Below are 22,932 nucleotides of genomic sequence, written 5' to 3' on the forward strand. Positions count from 1 at the left end.
GACGTTAGCTGTTTATTTTGCTCGTTAGTTGATGCAGTTTCTTCCTAGCATCAGTGGTCTTTACAATTTGGCATGTTTTTGCAGTGGCTGGTACCAGTTGTTCCTTTCCATGTTTAGTGCTTCCTTCAGGAGCTCTTTTAGGGCAGGCCTGGTGGTGACAAAATCTCTCAGCATTTGCTTGTCTGTAAAGTATTTTATTTCTCCTTCACTTATGAAGCTTAGTTTGAAATGAATGAAATGAAAGATGAAGAGAAGTTTAGAGAAAAAAGAATAAAAAGAAATGCACAAAGCCTTCAAGGAATATGGGACTATGTGAAAAGCCCAAATCTACATCTAATTGGTGTACCTGAAAGTGATGGGGAGAATGGAACCAAGTTAGAAAACACTCTGCAGGATATTATCCAAGAGAACTTCCCCAATCTAGCAAGGCAGGCCAGCATTCAAATTCAGGAAATACAGAGAATGCCACAAAGATACTCCTCGAGAAGAGCAACTCCAAGACACATCATTGTCTGATTCACCAAAGTTGAAATGAAGGAAAAAATGTTAAGGGCAGCCAGAGAGAAAGGTCGGGTTACCCACAAAGGGAAGCCCATCAGACTAACAGCTGATCTCTTGGCAGAAACTCTCTAAGCCAGAAGAGAGTGGGGGCCAATATTCAACATTCTTAAAGAAAAGAATTTTCAACGTACTGATTTTTTACAGATGCCTTGTCAAAAGAGATTATAAAAGCTATTGGAGTTGTAATACTTTTATTAATTAATGGTTCACTTTTATATAGTATCAGTGAATTCGAGCAATGAAAGAAGATGATTTTAATGCTTCCTTCATTTCTCTGTCACCCACCTCCTGATTTTTATAGATCATTATCATTCATTCATTCAACCAGTGGTTATTTAGAGAATACTTTGTGTAAGGCACCTTCAGGATGCTGAGCCTAGAGCTATAAGCTATCGATGGAACAGACAAGATTCTCACACATAATGGGACTTGCATTTTAATAGAAAGAAAAAATAAATCACTATTTTGACATTGCGCTGATTCTGTTCACTAACCATAAGCCTCATAATTGTTCAGTATTGTTTCTATATTTGAATTCTTTCTATGCATATACATAAGTAGAAGTCTGGCAGACTAAAGAGATAGCCAGACTCACTTTTATAAAAATGGGATGATACTATAAATTCACTTCCGTCGCTGACAGCCCATCCTCCACCTACCTTCTTATCTCTGATCCTCCCTAGCAGCCCTATCCAGGTTTCCCTGGTTAGAAGGAGAAGCTCAGTCTTTTCCAGATTTACCGGGAAAGGTTCCCAAGCATGAGGAGTGAGGAGGAGCCAGGCGGCAGGGCCAGGCCAGGCCAAGCCTTTCTCCACTGCTTCTCTGCAGAATTTCCTTGGCTGCTGGTTTTGGAAGTGTGTGACATTAGGTTATGTCCGTTTCCTTGGTTGGTGGCTGCTGATAAAAATTTTGACTGGTTTCACTATTTTGATGCTATAATTCTTCATTTTTTTTTAGGCATTGCTAAGTTAGATAAATCTTATGTTCAGTCTTTTCTATCTTATCGTTACCCCAAGTCTACCTCCTTAAAATACTTTTATGAGCACAAATCCCTGATGTGAAATCAAGCCATAATGTGTTTCCTGGAGTAGGGGCGGACAAATATGTTAACTAAATTCTTTTTGCGTGCTTCATGTTGGATCAATTCTTAAGGAATGATTTTGACTGAGCCTCTTTTAAGCTTTTCCAGGCCTGGCTTGTTTTCCTGAAAAGCTTCAAAGCAGAGAGGAGAATCTTTGTCAGTTAGCTGGGTGAGTGGTTCACAAGCCTCACTGTTGTGACACACTCCGTCATTTGTGAGGGCATCACAGCCATTTTGTTAATAGAAATACAGAGCCAAAAGTCAAACATGATTTTATATGTGTGAGATGTTGCCCGAGGGAAAGGGCAAAGAATGAGAAGAGCTGGACTGGGCAACTCTCATGTGACCCCAGGTCCCTTTCAAACTTGAGTTTCTCTAGCAAGTTTGGGATTTCCAAATGTTTCTACTGAGAAAAAAAAAAAAAGGAAACATGTGCAATTAAATTAGAAAACTACACAGCTCTTACTGAAGAGCTGAAATTTTAAAAAGATGCTTAAAATAAAGCAAGGAAGATAAGGAGAAAGAAACATAAGGCATCCAAACCTGAAAGAATAACATTCAGATAGGCTAACACTCAGAAAAGATTGGAGTCTTGCCAGACATCCTGAGGTCGGCCGCCACCACAGCAAAAAGACCGTTTGATTTGGAGTGACAAGAAAGATGATGTGATCTCAGAGGAAACAGATGGCTCACTAAAGATATTTGAGGATATTTTAATAAAAAGAAGATTTTAAAAGGTGTGAGTAGGATACAGGGAAAGTGACAAAAGATGGAGCAAGTTGGAACCTGATGGGAGTAATCTGGGGGGAAGGAACCCATAGCAGAAGTGGTGGCTCTCAGTGGTGGAGCCCAGCCAACCTGTGAGATCGGGCAGGAAGGGAGCTGACCCACTGTCTGCTCCACCACCTCCTGGTGCTGCCTCCCCTTGGCTGAACCCAGCCAGAAGGCAAAGAGAGACCCATTGGTCCATTCCATCCAAGATCCCTCTCAGGGCTCAGAGCAGCGTACAGAAAGGTAGTGTTTCTGGAGGAACAAATAGAAGATATCCAGCAGTAAGGGCAAGGAGGCACAGAAGTACTTCCTGCTTCAAGGGGTTGAGTGGCTGTGGTAGTTGATGTTGAGAAGGCAGATGAAGTAAAAGCAACTTCACATTTATCTTTCCTATCAAAGACAATGGTCTAACTGGAAAGAAAACAATAAACAGGGTTGTGACTAAAAACTGGGCAAATGATCTAAACAGACATTTCTCAAAAGAAAACATACAAATGGCCAAGAGGTATATGAAAAAAATGTTCAACATCACCATCATCAGGGAAATGCAAATAAAAACCACAGTGAGATATTATCTCACCCCGGTTAGAACGGCTATGATCAAAAAGACAAAAAATAACAAATGCTGACAAGGATGCAAAAAAACCCCACTTATACCGTGTTGGTAGGAACATAAGTTAGTACAGCCACTATGGAGAATAGTATGGCGGTTCCTCCAAAAAACTAAAATAGAACTACCATACAACCCAGAAATCCTACTACTAGGTTTCTGTATTGTTTTGTTTTATATTTTTTGTTTTTTTGGTTTTGTTTTTTTTTTTTTTGAGAAGGAGTCTTGCTCTGTTGCCTAGTCTAGAGTGCAATGGCATGATCTTGGCTCACTGCAACCTCCATCTCCTGGGTTCAAGTGATTCTCCTGCCTCAACCTCCCCAGTAGCTGGGATTACAGGTGTGTGCCACCACGTCCAGCTAATCTTTTTAGTTGAGATGGGGTTTCGCCATGTTAGCCAGGCTGGTCTTGAACCCCTGATCTCAAGTCATCTGCCCACCTTGGCCTCCCAAAGTGCTAGGATTACAGATAAGAGCTACCATGCCCAGCCCCCATTACTAGGCATTTATCCAAAGGAAAGGAAACCAGCATATCAGAGGAATACCTGCACCCCATGTTTATCACAGCACTATTCACAATCGCTAAGATATGGAATCAACCTAAGTGTCCATCGACAGATGAATGGATAAAGAAAGTGTGGTATATTTATACAATGGAATACTATTCAGCCATTTAAAAATAAAACTCTGTCATTCGTGGCAACATGGACGAGCCTGGAGGACATTACGTTAAGTGAAGTAACCCAGGCACAGAAAGACAAATACCATATGATCTCATTCACATACAGAAGCTGAAAAACAGTTGATCTCATGGAAGTAGAGAGTACAATTGTAGTTATTAGAAACTGAGAAGGGTAGGAGGGGAGGAGATGGAGAGGTTGGTTCAAGGATACAAAATTATAGCCAGATCGGAGGAATATGTTCTAGTGTTCTATAGCACTGTTGGGTGACTACAGTTAAAAATTTTTGTATATTTTCAAATAGCTAGAATAGAAGATTTTGAATGTTCCCAACATAAAGAAATGAAAACTCTTTGAGGTGATGGATGTGTTAATTACCGTGATTTATCATTACACATTGTATCTATCAAAATACCACTCTATACCCTATAAAGATGTATAATTATTATGTTCAATTAAAAATAATGTAAGGAATAAACAATATTGAAAGCAAAAGAAAAAATCCCAAAGTGGTCAAAACAATAAGCCAATACTTAACTCCTTTAAGCCCATCTGCAGGCCTAAATGAATCTTACCTGAGAGTGCTGAAAGAAAATTATGTTTAATTTCCAGAAAGGGTCAAAAGAGTACATTATTGAACCTGTAATAAAGTTACTGAAATTAAAAGGAATGTTAAAGATCTCAGGTTTCTTGATTTCAGGAAGCTATTTGATGGAGCCTCTCAAAGTTTGGTTGGTAATGAATATGCTGGAGAAACACCGGCCATCCAAGAAGGTTTCCCTGACCTGGGATGGACGGTCATGCACAGTGTTTATTAGTGATGCTCGCATGGCATGAGGAGGAAAGGGCACAGGACCCTTCTTTTTGACCCACTCCTATTCAAGTTTCTATGAAGGTCTTGAATGAAGATAGGAGGTGTAGGTCAAAGTCGTGGTTATGACTGTTTCAAAGTCAGAAAGGAAAATCAGTTCTGTGGATCTTAGAAGCTCCTTTAAGATGCCTCAGGCTATAAAGCTGTGGGAGGGCTGGAAATTCTGGATGGATGGGATAATATTTCCTGAAGCTTGAGGGAAGGTGTTTGCTGAAGTTTGTCCAATGTGCTCTGTATGAAGCCGGAACCCAATGTCCCATCTGCCTTGTTCCAGCACTGCCTCGGATTCCAGATCCTGAGAACCACCCTTTACCCCAGGGAAACCCCTGATGCCAGCTTCTCTGCTGCCAACCATTATGTGGTGTGAGCTGTCCCCGGGATGCAAGTCCCTGCCAGCAGCCCTGCATGCTTCAGGACTCTCTGTGTGGCCCCATAGGGCAAGCACAACAAAGAGGTCAAATGACAGAATTTCAAAAGATTTCAACTGATGAACCAAATTAAAGGACATGTTAGGTATTGGAATTTTCCAATTTACAGAGCTAGTTTGTCCTAGCATTGGCCAGAATGAAGGCTGAAAGAGTGGCAGGGCTGCCACCATGGTTACTGCAGCAGGTGGAATTCGAGTGCCTGAATTGAGGGAAGTGGGGGTCCTCCTGCATCCCGACATAGCGGGAGCACCTCAGAAGTGCTGGCTTAGGTAGTGGCACCCACTGTAAGAGAACGATGACAAATCTCAGTTTCTCCCTAGGAGAGTGCCCAGCAGGGTGATGAGCCAGGAAGATCTGTCAGGATGAAGAGTAGTGAGAGGAAGGGGGAACCCTGGAGAAGAGAAGAACTTAAAGGGATTCACAAGAAGTTGAGGAGGGCAGAGCTGAATGAGACAAGGTTGCAGGGAAACAGACTTTTTAAGATCAGTGTAAGGGGAAAAAAAGACAATCAGAATTGTTTCAAAACAGAGTCAGCAGCTTCTTGAGACTTGGTCACTGCACTAAGAATGTAAAGGGGGAGCTGGGTGGCACCAGCAAAGTGGCAGGAATGTGTCCCTGCAGGGTCTTTGCTGCCTTCCGAATCCACTCCTTTGTGATCCTGTAATTTGTGAGAGAGCCTGGAGGGTAGCATGGAAAAGAGAGAGGAGAGGACCTCACAGCAGTATTTCCATCTTGTCCCCTAACAATTGCCTAGGCAGTCTCCTGTCAGCAGGGAAGCAAACTGGTCACCAAGTAATAATAATTATCCCCCTACATTTCCTTGATTATTTAAACTTCTGAAAGGACATCAAACACAGCAAAGAGTCAATGACTTGCTTTCAGAAGTGATTCAGACTGTAGCTCCACCCATAACAGTGTCACCTTGAGCAGTCACATATGCCTTAACATCCTTCTTTCTAAAGCAATTCCATCTACCCAGGTTGATTGTTGAGTGTTTAGACATGATGACATATATAATCTTTATATATGTATATATACAAGTATATGTTTATGGATAAATTTTGACTGCCTCTAACCCATGTGGCCTTGTGTCATCACACGTAAGTTCATTGAAGCTCCCAACAACCAGACTTTTGGGGAAGTACAAACCTCCACATTAGCACTAGGTCTCCTTGCCTGCCCCTCTGCTGGAAGAATCCCTGGCAGGGGCCTTCTTTGGTGATGGGATTGAATTTTCTATTTCCTGAAATGTAATCAGCTTTCAGTTTCAATGGTGGTCACCCCCTTGTACCTTCTTTTAAAGATTGGAATGCTGTATTGGTTTCTCAGGGCTGCTGTGGACTTCATAGAAGATGACCCGCATATTTCCAAGGTTTCTTCCAGGATTGCTGGGGCTGTCTGCGTCCAGATGTTAAGGTTACTGTAGACAATAAATGGGAGAGGGTGAAGGAAGGAGGATGTTTAGAGAAAATTATCCAGTCACCTGGAGGAAAGGCTCTTAGCTACAAAAGAGGAAATAAGGGCCAGGCACAGTGGCTCATGCCTGTAATCCCAGCACTTTGGGAGGCTGAGGCAGGCGGATCATGAGGTCAGGAGATCAAGACCATCCTGGCCAACATAGTGAAACCCATCTCTACTAAAAATACAAAAATCAGCCGGGTGCAGTGGCACATGCCTGTAGTCCCAGCTACTTGGGAGGCTGAGGCAGGAGAATTGCTTGAACCCGGGAGGCAGAGGTTGCAGTGAGATGAGATCGTGCCACTGCACTGCAGCCTGGTGACAGAGCGAGACTCCATCTCAAAAAAAAAAAAAAAAAGAAACTGCTATTTAGCAAAACATCAAATAAGCAGTTTTTTGCTTATGTCTGAACACTTCTGTGAAAACTGAGGCAAAGGCAGTCGTGTGTAGGTTCTGGTGCCCAGGAACTGGAGCTGCACAGAGGTGTAGAGGCTCCCAAAGCTCGTCAATTGTTTATGAAGGGAGTAAAGGCTGGAAGTCAGGGGGTGGGTGTCAATTTCTGCCACTAGCTACCAGATTTCTCCTAAAGATGGGAAAGCTCCCTTTATAGAGCTGGAGTGCAATTTTATGTTTTCTTTGTGTTTGGCAATGTCTGTTATTGACTTGCAGTAGATATGCAACAGTATAGGTATGTTCATCTTAGTATTTGGGGGACAAAACTCCCAAACCAGCCACCACACAAAGGTGTTTACAGGTACCAGTAGGCACCTTTGGACTCAGAGGGAAGTCGGCCTCCTTAAAGCCGTATTCAGTAAGGAGAATGAAGGGTGGGCATGGCTGCAGCTTGGGTTGTGCCCACCATGTGGATATCCAGCCATGATCTCAATAGTCAGGTTGGTCCACATTGTCCAGATATCTCCATGTAACATTAACTCAGACTTTATGAAAATAACCAGTGAGAATAACCAAAGCCACATTGGGTAATGAAAACTGTATGTACAATTTTCTTTAGTTACATTGATGTTGTTACATACTGTTCATAATTAATTACATTGGTTTGTAATGTATCATGTCCTATTGTATTGTAGGTTCTAATACCAAGACCCTAGGTGTTCCTCTCTTAAAAGCTGGTGACCACCTTTAACTCATGTGGTAAAAGAATGATAGTTCTGGGAGGATCTGCGTTCTCTCTGTGTCCATGCAGCATTGCCCCACACTGCCTGTGCTGAGCTGCATGACCCTCATAGCTACATCATAGTCTTTGCTTGTAGGCTTGTCATTTGGAGAACCGTCTTGGAGTCTTTATTGGTTGATGTCAATGGAAAGCTCTGCTTCCCTCTGGATGTCCTATGGTATTGCTGTTCCTAATGTCTTTCTAATGAGTGCTACGTGTCTGTATGTGTGTATAAAGAGATTTATGTAAAGAATTGGCTCATGTGATTACGGAGGCTGAGAAACCCCAAGATCTGCATTTGCCACTAAGTACTCAGATATTTGGTCAAACGTGATTGTGAGCGCTGTTGAGTGCTGTATTTTTTAACTGCCGTGTAATCCCCTCAAGGTCTGTGTTATTCTAGACAGTAAACCAGGAGAGGCTTCTAAAGCCCCCTTTGTCAGGAAATGTTACGTTAGAATCTGATCTTGTGTGAAACACAGATGACAGGACCTTTCTAGTGCAATGACATTAAAATCCTCCCCCAGTAATTGAAGTGCAAGGGAAATAGCTCATTGCTATTATGGCTGGATCATCTCATGGCCTCTCAACAGATCAAGAGCACCGTTGCTACTGTTGCTTTCTTGACTTGTGTTTTAAGGCTGGATCATCTCATGGCCTCTTAACAGATCAAGAGCACTGTTGCTACTGTTGCTTTCTTGACTTGTGTTTTACTTTTATTCTAACATTTGTTGCAGTCTGTGTTAAATAGGGAGGTAGACCAAACTATGAGAAGGAGCCCTATATTGGAAACTGTATAGCTAACTATGAAACCTCCAGGCTTACTTTGCTTTCTCATTGCAGGCGGCCTTCCCCTCTGCTCCACTGGAGAGAGCTAGAGTAATTGGCTCTTGCTTTATATGAAGGATATGCTCCCAAAAAAGTTGTATTTAAATCAAGTTTTAACAAATCGACTCATGCTTGTTTATCCACTTATAACACTTACTATTTAAAGGAAATGATAAAGAGTCCTTTTCTGTTGTTACAGCATAGTTGGCAAAGCTGTATCTTCTGAAGACTGACTTGCACTCAGCAGTTTTAGATCAACTCGAGTCTGTTTATACTAAGATCCACAGACCCCTGGTGGTTCTCAGATGACTTGCAAATTCTACTAGTTTTTCAAATTGTGTGTTTTTTGATGATAACCTAAAAATTTTTTATGATAATCTTTTCAGTGTTTAGTATAATAATGTATAGATAAACCCTAGATGATCACCTTATAACTGAGTGCTGTCATGAGATTTCAGTGCCTTTGTTCTCAGTCCTGTAGGTAACCAAGACATCGTCTAAAATCACATCACTTGACTTTAAATGTTTGCAAGGCATATCTGACTGTCATTGGGTTGATAAAATCTGTCTTGTCCTCGTTTTGTGCTGTGTGGGACTCTATCATCAGATACAAAAGCAAAACTCCTTTGCCATGAGCGTTCACAGTTGAATGACTTTTTTATAGACCAAGAGTTTAGTTTCTTAGAGTAGATATTGAATCAATTTGGCATCATGGAAATGGCATAGTACATTAGAGGCACATACTATGTTAAGTGTCACAATCTAATGATAAAGAACAGAAAAGGGCATATTAGATAATCGATGCATTTCTGTTAAAGTCGTGGCAAGCTTATTGAACTAGTTTTATAGCAATTTGGCAGGATAAAAATGATGGGAGGATGGAGTCATCATACGGCGCATGCCCTGTAGCATGGACACCTGGGACATCTTGCTGGATGATGTCTTCTTTGGGTTCCATCTTAATACATGACAACTGGGAATAATTCTGTAGCAGAAAGTAGAGTGTAAAATACAAAATGACTTATTCTGATGAATCAAAGTTTTTAAGCCATATATGTCGGAGTACACTTGGATTACTTCTGTAAAAACTAGCACATTATATAAAAATCATAATAAAAACAGAGACTCCAGTGAGGGGTCCCTCTTGTTCAGAGTCAAAAGATTCAAGTCAACAAAAATGGAACCTGTAAGTTAGTCTTTTTGCCACTGTTAAAAGAAAAACACTGGACACAATACTTTTAACAGAGTTCATGTGAGCATTAAAGGATTCATGAATCGGGCAGCACCCAGAACCAGAAAAGGTTCAGAGAGCTCTACCCAGCAGCATGGGTAGTGAGCTTTAATAGGTGGAACGTGGAAGTAAGACAAAGAAAACATATTTGATTCGTTAGAGTAGAAAGTCCCTAGTTAGAGGTTAGTTGGAGGTTTCTGATGGTAACTTCTCTAGTTTCATTTTACTGTTCACATTGGGCTTTGGTTTGCTTACCTAGGAACTTAAAGTGCTGGGATTGCTTCGGCTTAATGACCTCCCAATTAAAATTTTTTTTAACATCACTTTTATTTATGATCTACAAAGTGGCAACTGCCTATTTTTTTTTAATTTTGTTACTATTATACTTTAAGTTTTAGGGTACATGTGCACAATGTGCAGGTTTATTACATATGTATACATGTGCCATGTTGGTGTGCTGCACCCATTAACTCATCATTTAGCATTAGATATATCTCTCAGTGCTATCCCTCCCCTCTCCCCCCACCCCACAACAGTCCTCGGTGTGTGATGTTCCCCTTCCTGTGTCCATATGTTCTCATTGTTCAATTCCCACCTGTGAGTGAGAACATGCAGTGTTTGGTTTTTTGTTCTTGCAATAGTTTGCTGAGAATGATGGTTTCCAGCTTCATCCATGTCCCGACAAAGGACATGAACTCATCCTTTTTTATGGCTGCATAGTATTCCATGGTGTATATGTGCCACATTTTCTTAATCCAGTCTATCATTGTTGGACATTTGGGTTGGTTCCAAGTCTTTGCTATTGTGAATAGTGCCACAATAAACATACATGTGCATGTGTCTTTATAGCAGCATGACTTATAATCCTTTGAGTATATACCCAGTAATGGGATGGCTGGGTCAAATGGTATTTCTAGTTCTAGATCCCTGAGGAATCGCCACACTGACTTCCACAATGGTTAAACTAGTTTACAGTCCCACCAACAGTGTAAAAGCATTCCTATTTCTCCACATCCTCTCCAGCACCTGTTGTTTCCTGACTTTTTAATGATTGCCATTCTAACTGGTGTGGGATGGTATCTCACTGTGGTTTTGATTTGCATTTCTCTGATGGCCAGTGATGGTGAGCATTTTTTCATGTGTTCTTTGGCTGCATAAATGTCTTCTTTTGAGAAGTGTCTGTTCATATCCTTCACCCACTTGTTGATGGGGTTGTTTGTTTTTTTTCTTGTAAATTTGTTTGAGTTCATTGTAGATTCTGGATATTAGCCCTTTGTCAGATGAGTAGGTTGCAAAAATTTTCTCCCATTCTGTAGGTTGCCTGTTCACTCTGATGGTAGTTTCTTTTGCTGTGCAGAAGCTCTTTAGTTTAATTAGATCCCATTTGTCAATTTTGGCTTTTGTTGCCATTGCTTTTGGTGTTATAGACATGAAGCCCTTGCCCATGCTTATGTCCTGAATGGTATTGCCTAGGTTTTCTTCTAGGGTTTTTATGGTTTTAGGTCTAACATGTAAGTCTTTAATCCATCTTGAATTAATTTTTGTATAAGGTGTAGGGGAGGGATCCAGTTTCAGCTTTCTACATATGGCTAGCCAGTTTTCCCAGCACCATTTATTAAATAGGGAATCCTTTCCCCATTTCTTCTTTTTGTCAGGTTTGTCAAAGATCAGATAGTTGTAGATATGCAGCATTATTTCTGAGGGCTCTGTTCTGTTCCATTGGTCTATATCTCTGTTTTGGTACCAGTACCATGCTGTTTTGGTTACTGTGGCCTTGTAGTATAGTTTGAAGTCAGGTAGCGTGATGCCTCCAGCTTTGTTCTTTTGGCTTAGGATTGATTTGGCAATGTGGGCTCTTTTATGGTTCCATATGAACTTTAAAGTAGTTTTTTCCAATTCTGTGAAGAAAGTCATTGGTAGCTTGATGGGGATGGCATTGAATCTATAAATCACCTTGGGTGGTATGGCCATTTTCACAATATTGATTCTTCCTACCCATGAGCATGGAATGTTCTTGCATTTGTTTGTATCCTCTTTTATTTCATTGAGCAGTGGTTTGTAGTTCTCCTTGAAGAGGTCCTTCATATCCCTTGTAAGTTGGATTCCTAGGTATTTTATTCCCTTTGAAGCAATTGTGAATGGGAGTTCACTCATGATTTGGCTCGTTTGTCTGTTATTGGTGTATAAGAATGCTTGTGATTTTTGCACATTGATTTTGCATCCTGAGACTTTGCTGAAGTTGCTTATCAGCTTAAGGAGATTTGGAGCTGAGATGATGGGGTTTTCTAGATATACAATCATGTCATCTGCAAACAGGGACAATTTGACTTCCTCTTTTCCTAAATGAATACCCTTTATTTCCTTCTCCTGCCTGATTGCCCTGGCCAGAACTTCCAACACTATGTTGAATAGGAGCGGTGAGAGAGGGCATCCCTGTCTTGTGCCCATTTCCAAAGGGAATGCTTCCAGTTTTTGTCCATTCAGTATGATATTGGCTGTGGGTTTGTCATAGACAGCTCTTATTATTTTGAGATACATCCCATCAATACCTAATTTATTGAGAGTTTTTAGCATGAAGCGTTGTTGAATTTTGTCAAAGGCCTTTTCTGCATCTATTGAGATAATCATGTGGTTTTTGTCTTTGGTTCTGTTTATATGCTGGATTACATTTATTGATTTTCGTATGTTGAACCAGCCTTGCATCCCAGGGATGAAGCCCACCTGATCGTGGTGGATAAGCTTTTTGATGTGCAGGTGGATTTGGTTTGCCGGTATTTTCTTGAGAATTTTTGCATCAGTGTTCATCAAGGATATTGCTCTAATATTCTCTTTTTTTGTTGTGTCTCTGCCAGGCTTTGGTATTAGGATGATGCTGGCCTCATAAAATGAGTTAGGGAGGATTCCCTCTTTTTCTATTGATTGGAATAGTTTCAGAAGGAATGGTACCAGCTCCTCCTTGTACCTCTGGTAGAATTCGGCTGTGAATCCATCTGGTCCTGGACTTTTTTTTGGTTGGTAAGCTATTAATTGTTGCCTCAATTTGAGAGCCTGTTATTGGTCTATTCAGAGATTCAGCTTCATCCTGGTTTAGTCTTGGGAGGGTGTATGTGTCCAGGAATTTATCTATTTCTTCTAGATTTTCTAGTTTATTTGCACAGAGGCATTTATAGTATTCTCTGATGGTAGTTTGTATTTCTTTGTGATCAGTGGTGATATCCCCTTTGTCATTTTTTATTGTGTCTATTTGATTCTTCTCTCTTTTCTTCTTTATTAGTCTTGCTAGCGGTCTAACAATTTTGTTGATCTTTTCAAAAAACCAGCTCCTGGATTCATTGATTTTTTGAAGGGTTTTTTATGTCTCTATTTCCTTCAGTTCTGTTCTGATCTTAGTCATTTCTTGCCTTCTGCTAGCTTTTGAATGTGTTTGCTCTTGCTTCTCTAGTTCTTTTAATTGTGATGTTAGGGTGTCAATTTTAGCTCTTTCCTGATTTCTCTTGTGGGCATTTAGTGCTATAAATTTCCCTCTACACACTGCTTTGAATGTGTCCCAGAGATTCTGGTATGTTGTGTCTTTGTTCTTGTTGGTTTCAAAGAACATCTTTATTTCTGCCTTCATTTCATTGTGTACCCAGTAGTCATTCAGGAGCAGGTTGTTCAGTTTCCATGTAGTTGAGCGGTTTTGAGTGAGTTGCTTAATCCTGAGTTCTAGTTTGATTGCACTGTGGTCTGAGAGACAGTTTGTTATAATTTCTATTCTTTCACATTTGCTGAGGAGTGCTTTACTTCCAACTATGTGGTCAATTTTGAAATAGGTGTGGTGTGGTGCTGAAAAGAATGTATATTCTATTGATTTGGGGTGGAGAGTTCTGTAGATGTCTATTAGGTCCACTTGGTGCAGAGCTGAGTTCAATTCCTGGATATCCTTGTTAACTTTCTGTCTCATTGATCTGTCTAATGTTGACAGTGGGGTGTTAAAGTCTCCCATTATTATTGTGTGGGAGTCTAAATCTCTTTGTAGGTCACTAAGGGCTTGCTTTATGAATCTGGTTGCTCCAGTATTGGGTGCATATATATTTAGGATAGTTAGTTCTTCTTGTTGAATTGATCCCCTTTACCATTATGTAATGGCCTTCTTTGTCTCTTTTGATCTTTGTTGATTTAAAGTCTGTTTTATCCGAGACTAGGATTGCAACCCCTGCCTTTTTTTGTTTTCCGTTTGCTTGGTAGATCTTCCTCCATCCCTTTATTTTGAGCCTATGTGTGTCTCTGCATGTGAGATGGGTTTCCTGAATACAGCACACTGCTTGGTCTTTACTCTATCCAATTTGCCAGTCTGTGTCTTTTAATTGGAGCATTTAGCCCATTTACATTTAAGGTTAATATTGTTATGTGTGAATTTGATCCTGTTATTATGATGTTAGCTGGTTGTTTTGCTCATTGGTTGATGCAGTTTCTTCCTAGCCTCGATGGTCTTTACAATTTGGCATGTTTTTGCAGTGGCTGGTACCAGTTGTTCCTTTCCATGTTTAGTGCTTCCTTCAGGATCTCTTTTAGGGCAGGCCTGGTGGTGACAAAATCTCTCAGCATTTGCTTGTCTGTAAAGTATTTTATTTCTCCTTCACTTATGAAGCTTAGTTTGGCTGGATATGAAATTCTGGGTTGAAAATTCTTTTCTTTAAGAATGTTGAATATTGGTCCCCACTCTCTTCTGGCTTGTAGAGTTTCTGCTGAGAGATCAGCTGTTAGTCTGATGGGCTTCCCTTTGTGGGTAACCCGACCTTTCTCTCTGGCTGCCCTTAACATTTTTTCCTTCATTTCAACTTCGGTGAATCTGACAATTATGTGTCTTGGAGTTGCTCTTCTCGAGGAGTATCTTTGTGGCGTTCTCTGTATTTCCTGAATTTGAATGTTGGCCTGCCTTGCTAGATTGGGGAAGTTCTCCTGGACAATATCCTGCAGAGTGTTTTCCAACTTGGTTCCATTCTCCCCGTCACTTTCACGTACACCAATCAGACATAGATTTGGGCTTTTCATATACTCCCGTATTTCTTGGAGACTTTGTTTGTTTCTTTTTATTCTTTTTTCTCTAAACTTCTCTTCTTGCTTCATTTCATTCATGTCGTCTTTCATCGATGATACCCTTTCTTCCAGTTGATCGCATCGACTACTGAGGCTTGTGCATTCGTCACATAGTTCTCATGCCATGGTTTTCAGCTCCATCAGGTCCTTTAAGGACTTCTCTGCATTGGTTATTCTAGTTAGCCATTCTTTTAGCCTTTTTTCAAGGGTTTTAACTTCTTTGCCATTGGTTCGAACTTCCTCCTTTAGCTCGTAGTTTGATCTTCTGAAGCCTCCTTCTCTCAACTCGTTAAAGTCATTCTCCATCCAGCTGTGTTCCGTTGCTGGTGAGGAGCTGCTTTCCTTTGGAGGAGGAGAGGTGCTCTGATTTTTAGAGTTTCCGTTTTTTCTGCTCTTTTTTTCCCCCATCTTTGTGGTTTTATCTACCTTTGGTCTTTGATGATGGTGATGTTTTTGGTGTGGATGTCCTTTCTGTTTGTTAGTTTTTCTTCTAACAGTCAGGACCCTCAGCTGCAGGTCTGTTGGAGTTTGCTGGAGGTCCACCCCAGACCCTGTTTACTTGGGTATCAGCAGTGGTGGCTGCAGAGCAGCGGATATTGGTGAACCGCAAGTGCTGCTGCCTGATCGTTCCTCTGGAATTTTTGTCTCAGGGGAGTACCTGGTTGTGTGAGGTGTCAGTCTGCCCCTACTGGGGGGGTGCCTCCCAGTTAGGCTACTCGGGGGTCAGGGACCCACTTGAGGGGGCAGTCTGCCCATTCTCAGATCTCAAGCTGCGTGCTGGGAGAACCACTGCTCTCTTCAAAGCTGTCAGACAGGGACGTTTAAGTCTGCAGAGGTTACTGCTGCCTTTTGTTTGTCTGTGCCCTGCCCCCAGAGGTGGAGCCTGCAGAGGCAGGCAGGCCTCCTTGAGCTGTGGTGGGTTCCACCCAATTTGAACTTCCTGGCCACTTTGTTTACCTCATAAAGCCTGAGCAATGGTGGGTGCCCCTCCTCCAGCCTCACTGCCGCCTTGCAGTTTGATCTCAGACTGCTGTGCTAGCAATGAGCGAAGCTCCGTGGGCGTAGGACTCTCCAAGCCATGTGTAGGATATAATCTCCTGGTGTGCCATTTGTTAAGCCCTTTGGAAAAGGGCAGTATTAGGGTGGAAGTGACCCAATTTTCTAGGTTCCATCTGTCACACCTTTCTTTGACTAGGAAGGGAATTTCCTGAGCCCTTGCGCTTCCTGGGTGAGGCGATGCCTCGCCCTGCTTTGGCTCATGCACGGTGCACTGCACCCACTGTCCTGCACCCACTGTCCGGCACTCCCCAGTGAGATGAACCCGGTACCTCAGTTGGAAATGCACAAAGCACCCATCTTCTGCGTTGCTCATGCTGGGAGCTGTAGACTGGAGCTGTTGCTATTCGGCCATCTTGGCTCCACCCCCCCGGTAACTGCCTATTGTTTTACCTGACATGCACAACGTTGGCCATTAGTGTTACCAAAGCAACATCCATCACAAGAATTAATGCTTCTTGATTTGAATTTTACTCCTCTCTGTCTCTGTGTTTATGTGCATTCATTTGATTGTACACTTGTATAAGAACTAAAAGCATAAAAAGTTTTTTCCTACATCTGGCACGGCTCACGTCTGTAATCCCAGCACTTCGGGAGGCCAAGGTGGGCAGATCATGAGGTCAGGAGTTCAAAACCAGCCTGACCAACATGGTGAAACCCCAGCTCTACTAAAAATACAAAAATTATACAGGTGGGGTGTTGCGTGCCTGTAATCCCAGCTTCTCAGGAGGCTGAGGCAAGAGAATTGCTTGAACCCAGCAGGCGGAGGTTGCAGTGAGCCAAGATCGCACCACTGCACCCCAGCCTGGGTGACAGAATGAGACTCCGTCTCAAAAAAAAAAAAAGTTTATTCCTAGTTTTACATTTGTAGCATTGAAATTAAAAGAATCTAAATAAATACCAGAGCACTGTGAGAATTTGTTGTTTAACAGAGCTCTGTATGCATTACACAATTTCGAGGAACATTGATCTGAATGTTCCTATCCCTCATGGACCCTGAGCCCTGGCAAAAGGTAATAAAGATGGGTCTCCTTTTCTCCTTGTCCCCTGCTCTCAGCTCTGAATGAGAAAAGTTTTGCAAATATGCCAATACTTTATATTAAGCCTAAAACTAATAAAGTATCAGATTTGTAAGTTGACTGTATTAACTTTAATTTCTCAAAGTGTTCTCAGTTAATTAGGTTAACCTAAAACTAAAACTATAAAGTGATTCCTCCCCTACCAAGAGAAAAAAAAATTAAGCTGAAGTCCTCTGTTTAGAGTTTCAGGCCTTTGGGCTGGACTCCACAACCCTTCTCAGGAAGTAGCAGTAGACACCTGACCTTAGGCTGTAGTGCTAATATAACCTCTGTCAGTAGCTGCCCATTGCAAACAAGGAAATGATCCCCTGAAGTCAAACTCAGGAAGGAACAGGAACCTGTCTCTTTGAGCTCTCTAAAGAGTGTGGTTAAGAGTATGAGCATTGACAACAGACTGCCTGGGTTCAGATACCACCTCTGATGCCAGTTATGTGATTTTGGGCCAGTTTCTTAATCTCTCAATGTCTCAACAACATGAGTCTAATAATAGCATATATACCCCTATAACCAAGGCGTGAGGATTAGAGAGGTTGATTGGTGTGTATAAAACACTTGGAACAGGGCCTGGCACAGGGTATGCCTTAGTAGATGTTAGCACTGCATCACGACTGCTACTATGATTACTGTCCCTGCCACCGTTGCTGCTGCCACCACAGGCAGGGCAGTGGAACTTCACCCTTCAGGGATTTATCAGCATCACTCCCTGAGCATGCCACCTGCATGAAGGGCAGACATGAAATTGTGCCGCCAGCATTCTGGTTTCTGCAATGCTCCCTGCCAGCTGAGCTGTGTGAAAAGCACTCAGCTATGAAAAAATGAGAAAGATTGATTGAAATGTTGGTGAGGTCATTGTCAAATATTCTCTGTCAACTGAATGACTGCAAATAGGGAGATGACTGCCCCCCCGCCAAGTCAGCCTAGGAGGGTTCAGTCCTTCATTTATTCATTCACACATCACTCCTTCACTGTGCCAGCCAGCCATGACAATTAAGTGCATTTGGGAGGAGGTGGCAGCTGAGCTGGAAAGGGGGTTTGGCATTATGCTGGGAAGGTGTAAAAAGCCAGGCTGAAGATTTGGGCCTTCTTATTTTTCCCCCAGATAGTGGGGAGCTGGATTTGGAGACAAGAAACCTTCGTAGACCCTCTGGCACTCTCTATTGACAGGTCACTGCTAGGAGGCAGCCTGACTCGGAGAACCGCATGGACTCCGCCACCAGCTCCGGGTTTGACTCCCAGTTCCGCACTCATTAGCCGGATGACCTTGGGCTCATTACTTAGCAAGCCTGCACTTCTGTTTCCTCACCTACAAAATATGCATAAAATGGCAGTACATACCTCACGGAGTTGTTCTGGGGCTTAAATTAGTTCATCTGTGCAAACATTTAGACGAAGTGCTTGACATAATCAGAGCTACGTAGGTGCTGTTAATTCTTCTTTGCCCCACTGGTCCCCAGGTTCCATATCTGTAACAAGAAGCAACTGGACCACATAATTTCACATCCTTTTATACCCAAGTTTTTGATCAAGACAGCTCAGGCTGTACTTTAAGCTTAATGTGGCAGTGATTTATAGCATAGCTTGGGGGCAATCTGAACACTTGGGGACAGAAAAACAAGTTAGGCTCTCCCTGTTTCCATCATTCTCCCACCTTTCCTCCATCTGCCCGTCCCCACCTGGACATACATGCCAAAAGCCACGGCCCGTTTTACTAGATCTAGGTAGTATGGGAAAAGACCATGAAGCAGACACATCATCTGTACTGCCAGTGTCTCACTTCAAAATAAACTTTTTTTTTTTTTTTTTTGAGACTGAATCTCACTCTGTTGCCCAGGCTGGAGTACAATGGCATGATCTCAGCTCACTGCAACCTCCACCTCCCGGGTTCAGGCAATCCTCCTGCCTCAGCTTCCCAAGTAGCTGGGATAATAGGCACCTGCCACTACAGCTGGCTAATTTTTGTATTTTTAGTAGAGATGGGGTTTCACCATGCTAGCCAGACTGGTCTCGAACTCCTGACCTCAGGCAATCCACTTATCTTGGCCTCCCAAAGTGCTGGGATAACAGGCATGAGCCACCATGCCCGGCCCACTTCAAAATAAACGTCTTTACCAGGAAATAGGATTAAGAGGAGGTAGAAGGAAATTAGAGTAGGATCAGAAAGATAGAAAAAGGAGTTTTCTCTGAAACAATAGGACAGCCAGATACAGGCTGAGCAGGCCCAATGATGGATAGAGAGGCACATCCACTGCTGAGCTCCAACCTAGAGAGAGAATGTCTCGAAACTCCTTGCATGGAAGGTGCCTGGAAATGTATTTATTCTCCTGTTGTTTATTCTCACCTCTCTTCATTCCTTTTTCTTTCTTCTGTCCTTGAATTGCAGCAGATAAAAAGACAAATCTGCTGAGAGGATGCATGTCACAAGTGGTCGGATGAATTACAGCTATAGCACCATATAGATAAGAGGCAAGGCTGGCGCCTGGGCAGGTCTGAGAGGGGCCGGGAGGACACACACCATATCAAATTGTGCAATTTAGCAAATGGCTGGTGGCAGACTGAAATGATAGTGAGTTAATCTGTTTTCCATGCACTAAAGGCTTTTGCCAAACTAAGATTTGCTGTGAAGACCCAAAGCTGGAGCCCATCCAGGGAGCGGGCTGCCTTGGATGCGTTTCCCAGCCTTCTACGGTGGATGCCAGTAAAACTAACTAGAGACATGAATGGGCACCAGGATAAACACAAGGGGATATTTTGTTCTTACCATTAGAGAAGGATACTGCTAACTGGCAAGAAGTCCCATGGTTGTTATCTTTTGATTAGTAGTAGTAAAAATACTATTTAAAGCTAGTAGCATTTTTTGAGAGCTTATTTTACACTGGGTCCTTTTTCAAGTGTCTACAAGTATTCGCTCATTTTATCTGCACGGCAGCTGTATGAAGAGAATACTGTCATTATCTTCACTGCATAGGTGAGCAGTGGAGGCACAGAGAAGTTCAGCAACTTGTCCAAGCTCTCATAGCTGAGAAGTGGCAGAGCCAGGCTTTGAACTCAGGCAGTCTGACTCAGAGTCCAAGAGTGCCGGCCTGAATTGTAGGAGAGAGACAGTGCGGGTATACCAGGAACCAAATCCTGTCGGCTGAACATCAGTGTTTAAGTCGAGCCCAGATGCTCTGCACAAAATACAATGTGTCCGTGCACATGTGACTGTTAATCAGCCATTTCCTTGGTTCCTGCTTTGTGCTGGCCACTGAGCTGGACCCTGTGGGATGGATAAATCAATGTCAGTCATGCCCCTGGAGACCTGGCTGTTGCAAAAAGGCTCCTGAAATCATCATAACCCAAAAGAGAAAAGGGCAGGTGCTGAAGAGAAGTATAGGTAAAGAGCAGCAAAATCATAAAGGAGGGGAGACTCTTTGCCTCTGTGGTATCAGGGAATGCTTCTCAGAGCTGGTGGCTTTTGCCCTGAGACTTGAAGTAGGAATTTAAAAACATAGAAATGCAGTGGAACGGGAAGAAGGACATTCTAGGTGGAGAGAAGTAGAGCAAAATGGTCCAATCTGCCCCCCTAAGGGTGTGAGACAGAGAAGTGGATGGGAAAGCCAGGAAGGCTGTCGCCATGTGGGCCGAACACGGGGAGGGAGGTGTTTGTCAGAATCAGAATGGACTCAGAGGGAAGCTGAGCTAAAAGCTTCAATTTACAGATGAAAGAAGAAAGAATTTGGATATGTGACTCACTCAGTGTACCAAGTTCATGGCAGAAGTAAGTCTCAAACCCCAGGCTTGCCTCCAATTTTCTTTGCACTGCTCTCCTGGCACAAACGTGTGGCTAACAAGGGTCTCATAATGCCAGGAGGGTGTTACATTTTTATAACCTGTTCTATTTGAGGGTCTCCAAAATTACATATTTGAAGTTAATATTAGCCAAATGCCAACTGTCTGCAGGCAAGATATAAGCACCCACTTTACATTGGGAGAAGCTAGAGATTTGGGAATCAGGATTTGCTGCAGATACTTTGAGGAATCTAGGCCTCTAATCCACAGTCTCCTAAATTCTGGAACTTCTGGCTTAATTACACTTTTTAATAACCAGTCATCATTGCTGCATAATTTGTGAGGTCTGGTATAGTATGATTCCTGTTCCCTTCAGCTAACCCTGCCCCCACCCCCATCCTTTAATAAACCTAAAACTTTTCTTTCCTGTGAATTCATTTTTTTCCATTTTATCTTTTGGACCTCTGCAATTAACATATTAATTATTTAATTCATATTACCTGAGTGTCCAAGAACACTTTTAAACTCATGAAAAACCTTCACTAGTAATTTAGCTGCGACCAAGTTATCCCTGAGCCCTCATTATTTGCCTCTGGAAAATGCCGTAAATGACATCTAACAGGCTTCAGCTCTGTACCTCTACAAATAAGAAATTAAGCAGTATTCAGGACGCCAATGATTATTAATTTAAAAGAAATAAAAAATCAATATCGCATTCCTGTAACCTGGCAGTTTTTCTTAACTGAAGGCAGTTGCCTGCAGAAGCCTTGTAGCTTTCCAGAGCAACAGCGCCCCTTCGTGGTGATAATGTGAACTGCACCGCAGGCGTGATTGAAAATAAGGCAGAAAGGAACGCCGGCCTCGAGCAAGGACACCTGTTCATGCCCAGATCACTTCTGCTTTCAGCCAACAGACTGTTTCTCCCAAAAGATGGACGCAGTTAGATTTTTTTTTTGTACCGATAATCTGTCTTAAAACTTGGAGAGGATCTCTTTTCCCCTGTGAAGTCAGGAAAATGACAGCAAGCAGCATGGATTGGTTCGAATAATTTTCACCAGAAATGTGGGGTGAGGGGAAGGGATGGGACTGGAGTCAGAGCAGTGATCTGGCGGGATGGGGTGATGAGCCATACGGAGATGAGGTGTGGCGCCACGGGCTGGGAGGCAGGGATTATAGAGTGAGGGTGGGGTAGGATCTTCCTGGTTATCAAAACTATGAGAAGTGTAATTATTTACATTTTAAACTAAGCCAAAGACTGTATTGAAATGTCTTACACCCAGAACAGAGAAGTGGTATCACCAAAGTTCAGAATTCCCAGCTCTAACGTGATGCCTTTGGGGACTGCCTCCCCACCCCAGGCTGACTTAACACACCCCTTTGAGAAAAAAGGATTTAGTTTCTCCTGACTGTGAATTGAATATGTGGATGTGCTCCTCCAGGAGCTTCTAAAATCACCTCGGCTTTGACTTTGAGGGGCCGTGGTAGAGGGGAGACAGCACTGGCTTAGAAACTGCACGGCTGGGCTCTAGTCCTAGCATCAGTGGAGCACCAAGGGGAGAAAGTATTCATCACTGATGTATTTTATGATATGTATATTGTTCCTGGGCAGTTGCACCCCTTATCGCCTGCACCCTGTGTACAGCTCCCCATTCCTCCTCCCTTGGAGGCCACTGTGCTATGTAACTTGCTGTGGGCTGCAAGAAAGACTGGGCTCCCGTTTCCTCTTCTGAAAGGCAGGAATCATGCTCCCCGCTGACCTCACAGAATCATTCCACAGATTAAATGGCGATATGGCTTGTCTGTGTTCACACGCAAATCCACATGTTGTGGGAGGGACCTGGTGGGTGGTAATTGAATCATGCGGGCAGGTCTTTCCCATGCTGTTCTTGTGATACAGAACAAGCCTCATGAGATATGATGGTATCATAATGGGGGGAGGTTCCCCTGCACAAGCTCTCCCTTTGCCTGCTGCCATCTATGTAAGACATGACTTGCACCTCCTTGCCTTCTGCCATGATTGTGAGGCCTCCCCAGCCACGTGGAACTGTAAGTCCATTAAACCTCTTTCTTTTGTAAATTGCCCAGTCTTAGGTATGTCTTTATCAGCAGCATGAAAATGGACTAATACAAATGGGATGTAAAAATTAAATTCTTATGTACTTAGAACTGCAATATGAGCTTTACATCTGAGTTATGCTATAATATCAATCAACATATATAATAATATAAAGTAGTACATTTATTATAATAACAGAGTG

At 42.5% G+C, this 22,932-nt stretch overlaps 1 protein-coding gene and 1 long non-coding RNA gene across 21 annotated transcripts in view; one reads left to right on the forward strand and one right to left on the reverse strand.

The window, feature by feature from the left end:
- Positions 1 to 22,932, forward strand: part of RGS6 (regulator of G protein signaling 6) — a 634,490-nt gene that overhangs the window by 467,641 nt on the left and 143,917 nt on the right. The window lies entirely within an intron of this gene.
- Positions 6,074 to 22,526, reverse strand: LOC129526522 (uncharacterized). The gene is made up of 3 exons (XR_008671181.1): positions 22,432 to 22,526; positions 18,242 to 18,369; positions 6,074 to 6,421 (listed from the first exon to the last, which is right to left on the reverse strand). It is a non-coding gene; the product is annotated as an uncharacterized lncRNA (long non-coding RNA).

The sequence above is a fragment of the Gorilla gorilla genome, chromosome 15, assembly GCF_029281585.2.
Source record: "Gorilla gorilla gorilla isolate KB3781 chromosome 15, NHGRI_mGorGor1-v2.1_pri, whole genome shotgun sequence".
NCBI lineage: Eukaryota > Metazoa > Chordata > Mammalia > Primates > Hominidae > Gorilla > Gorilla gorilla.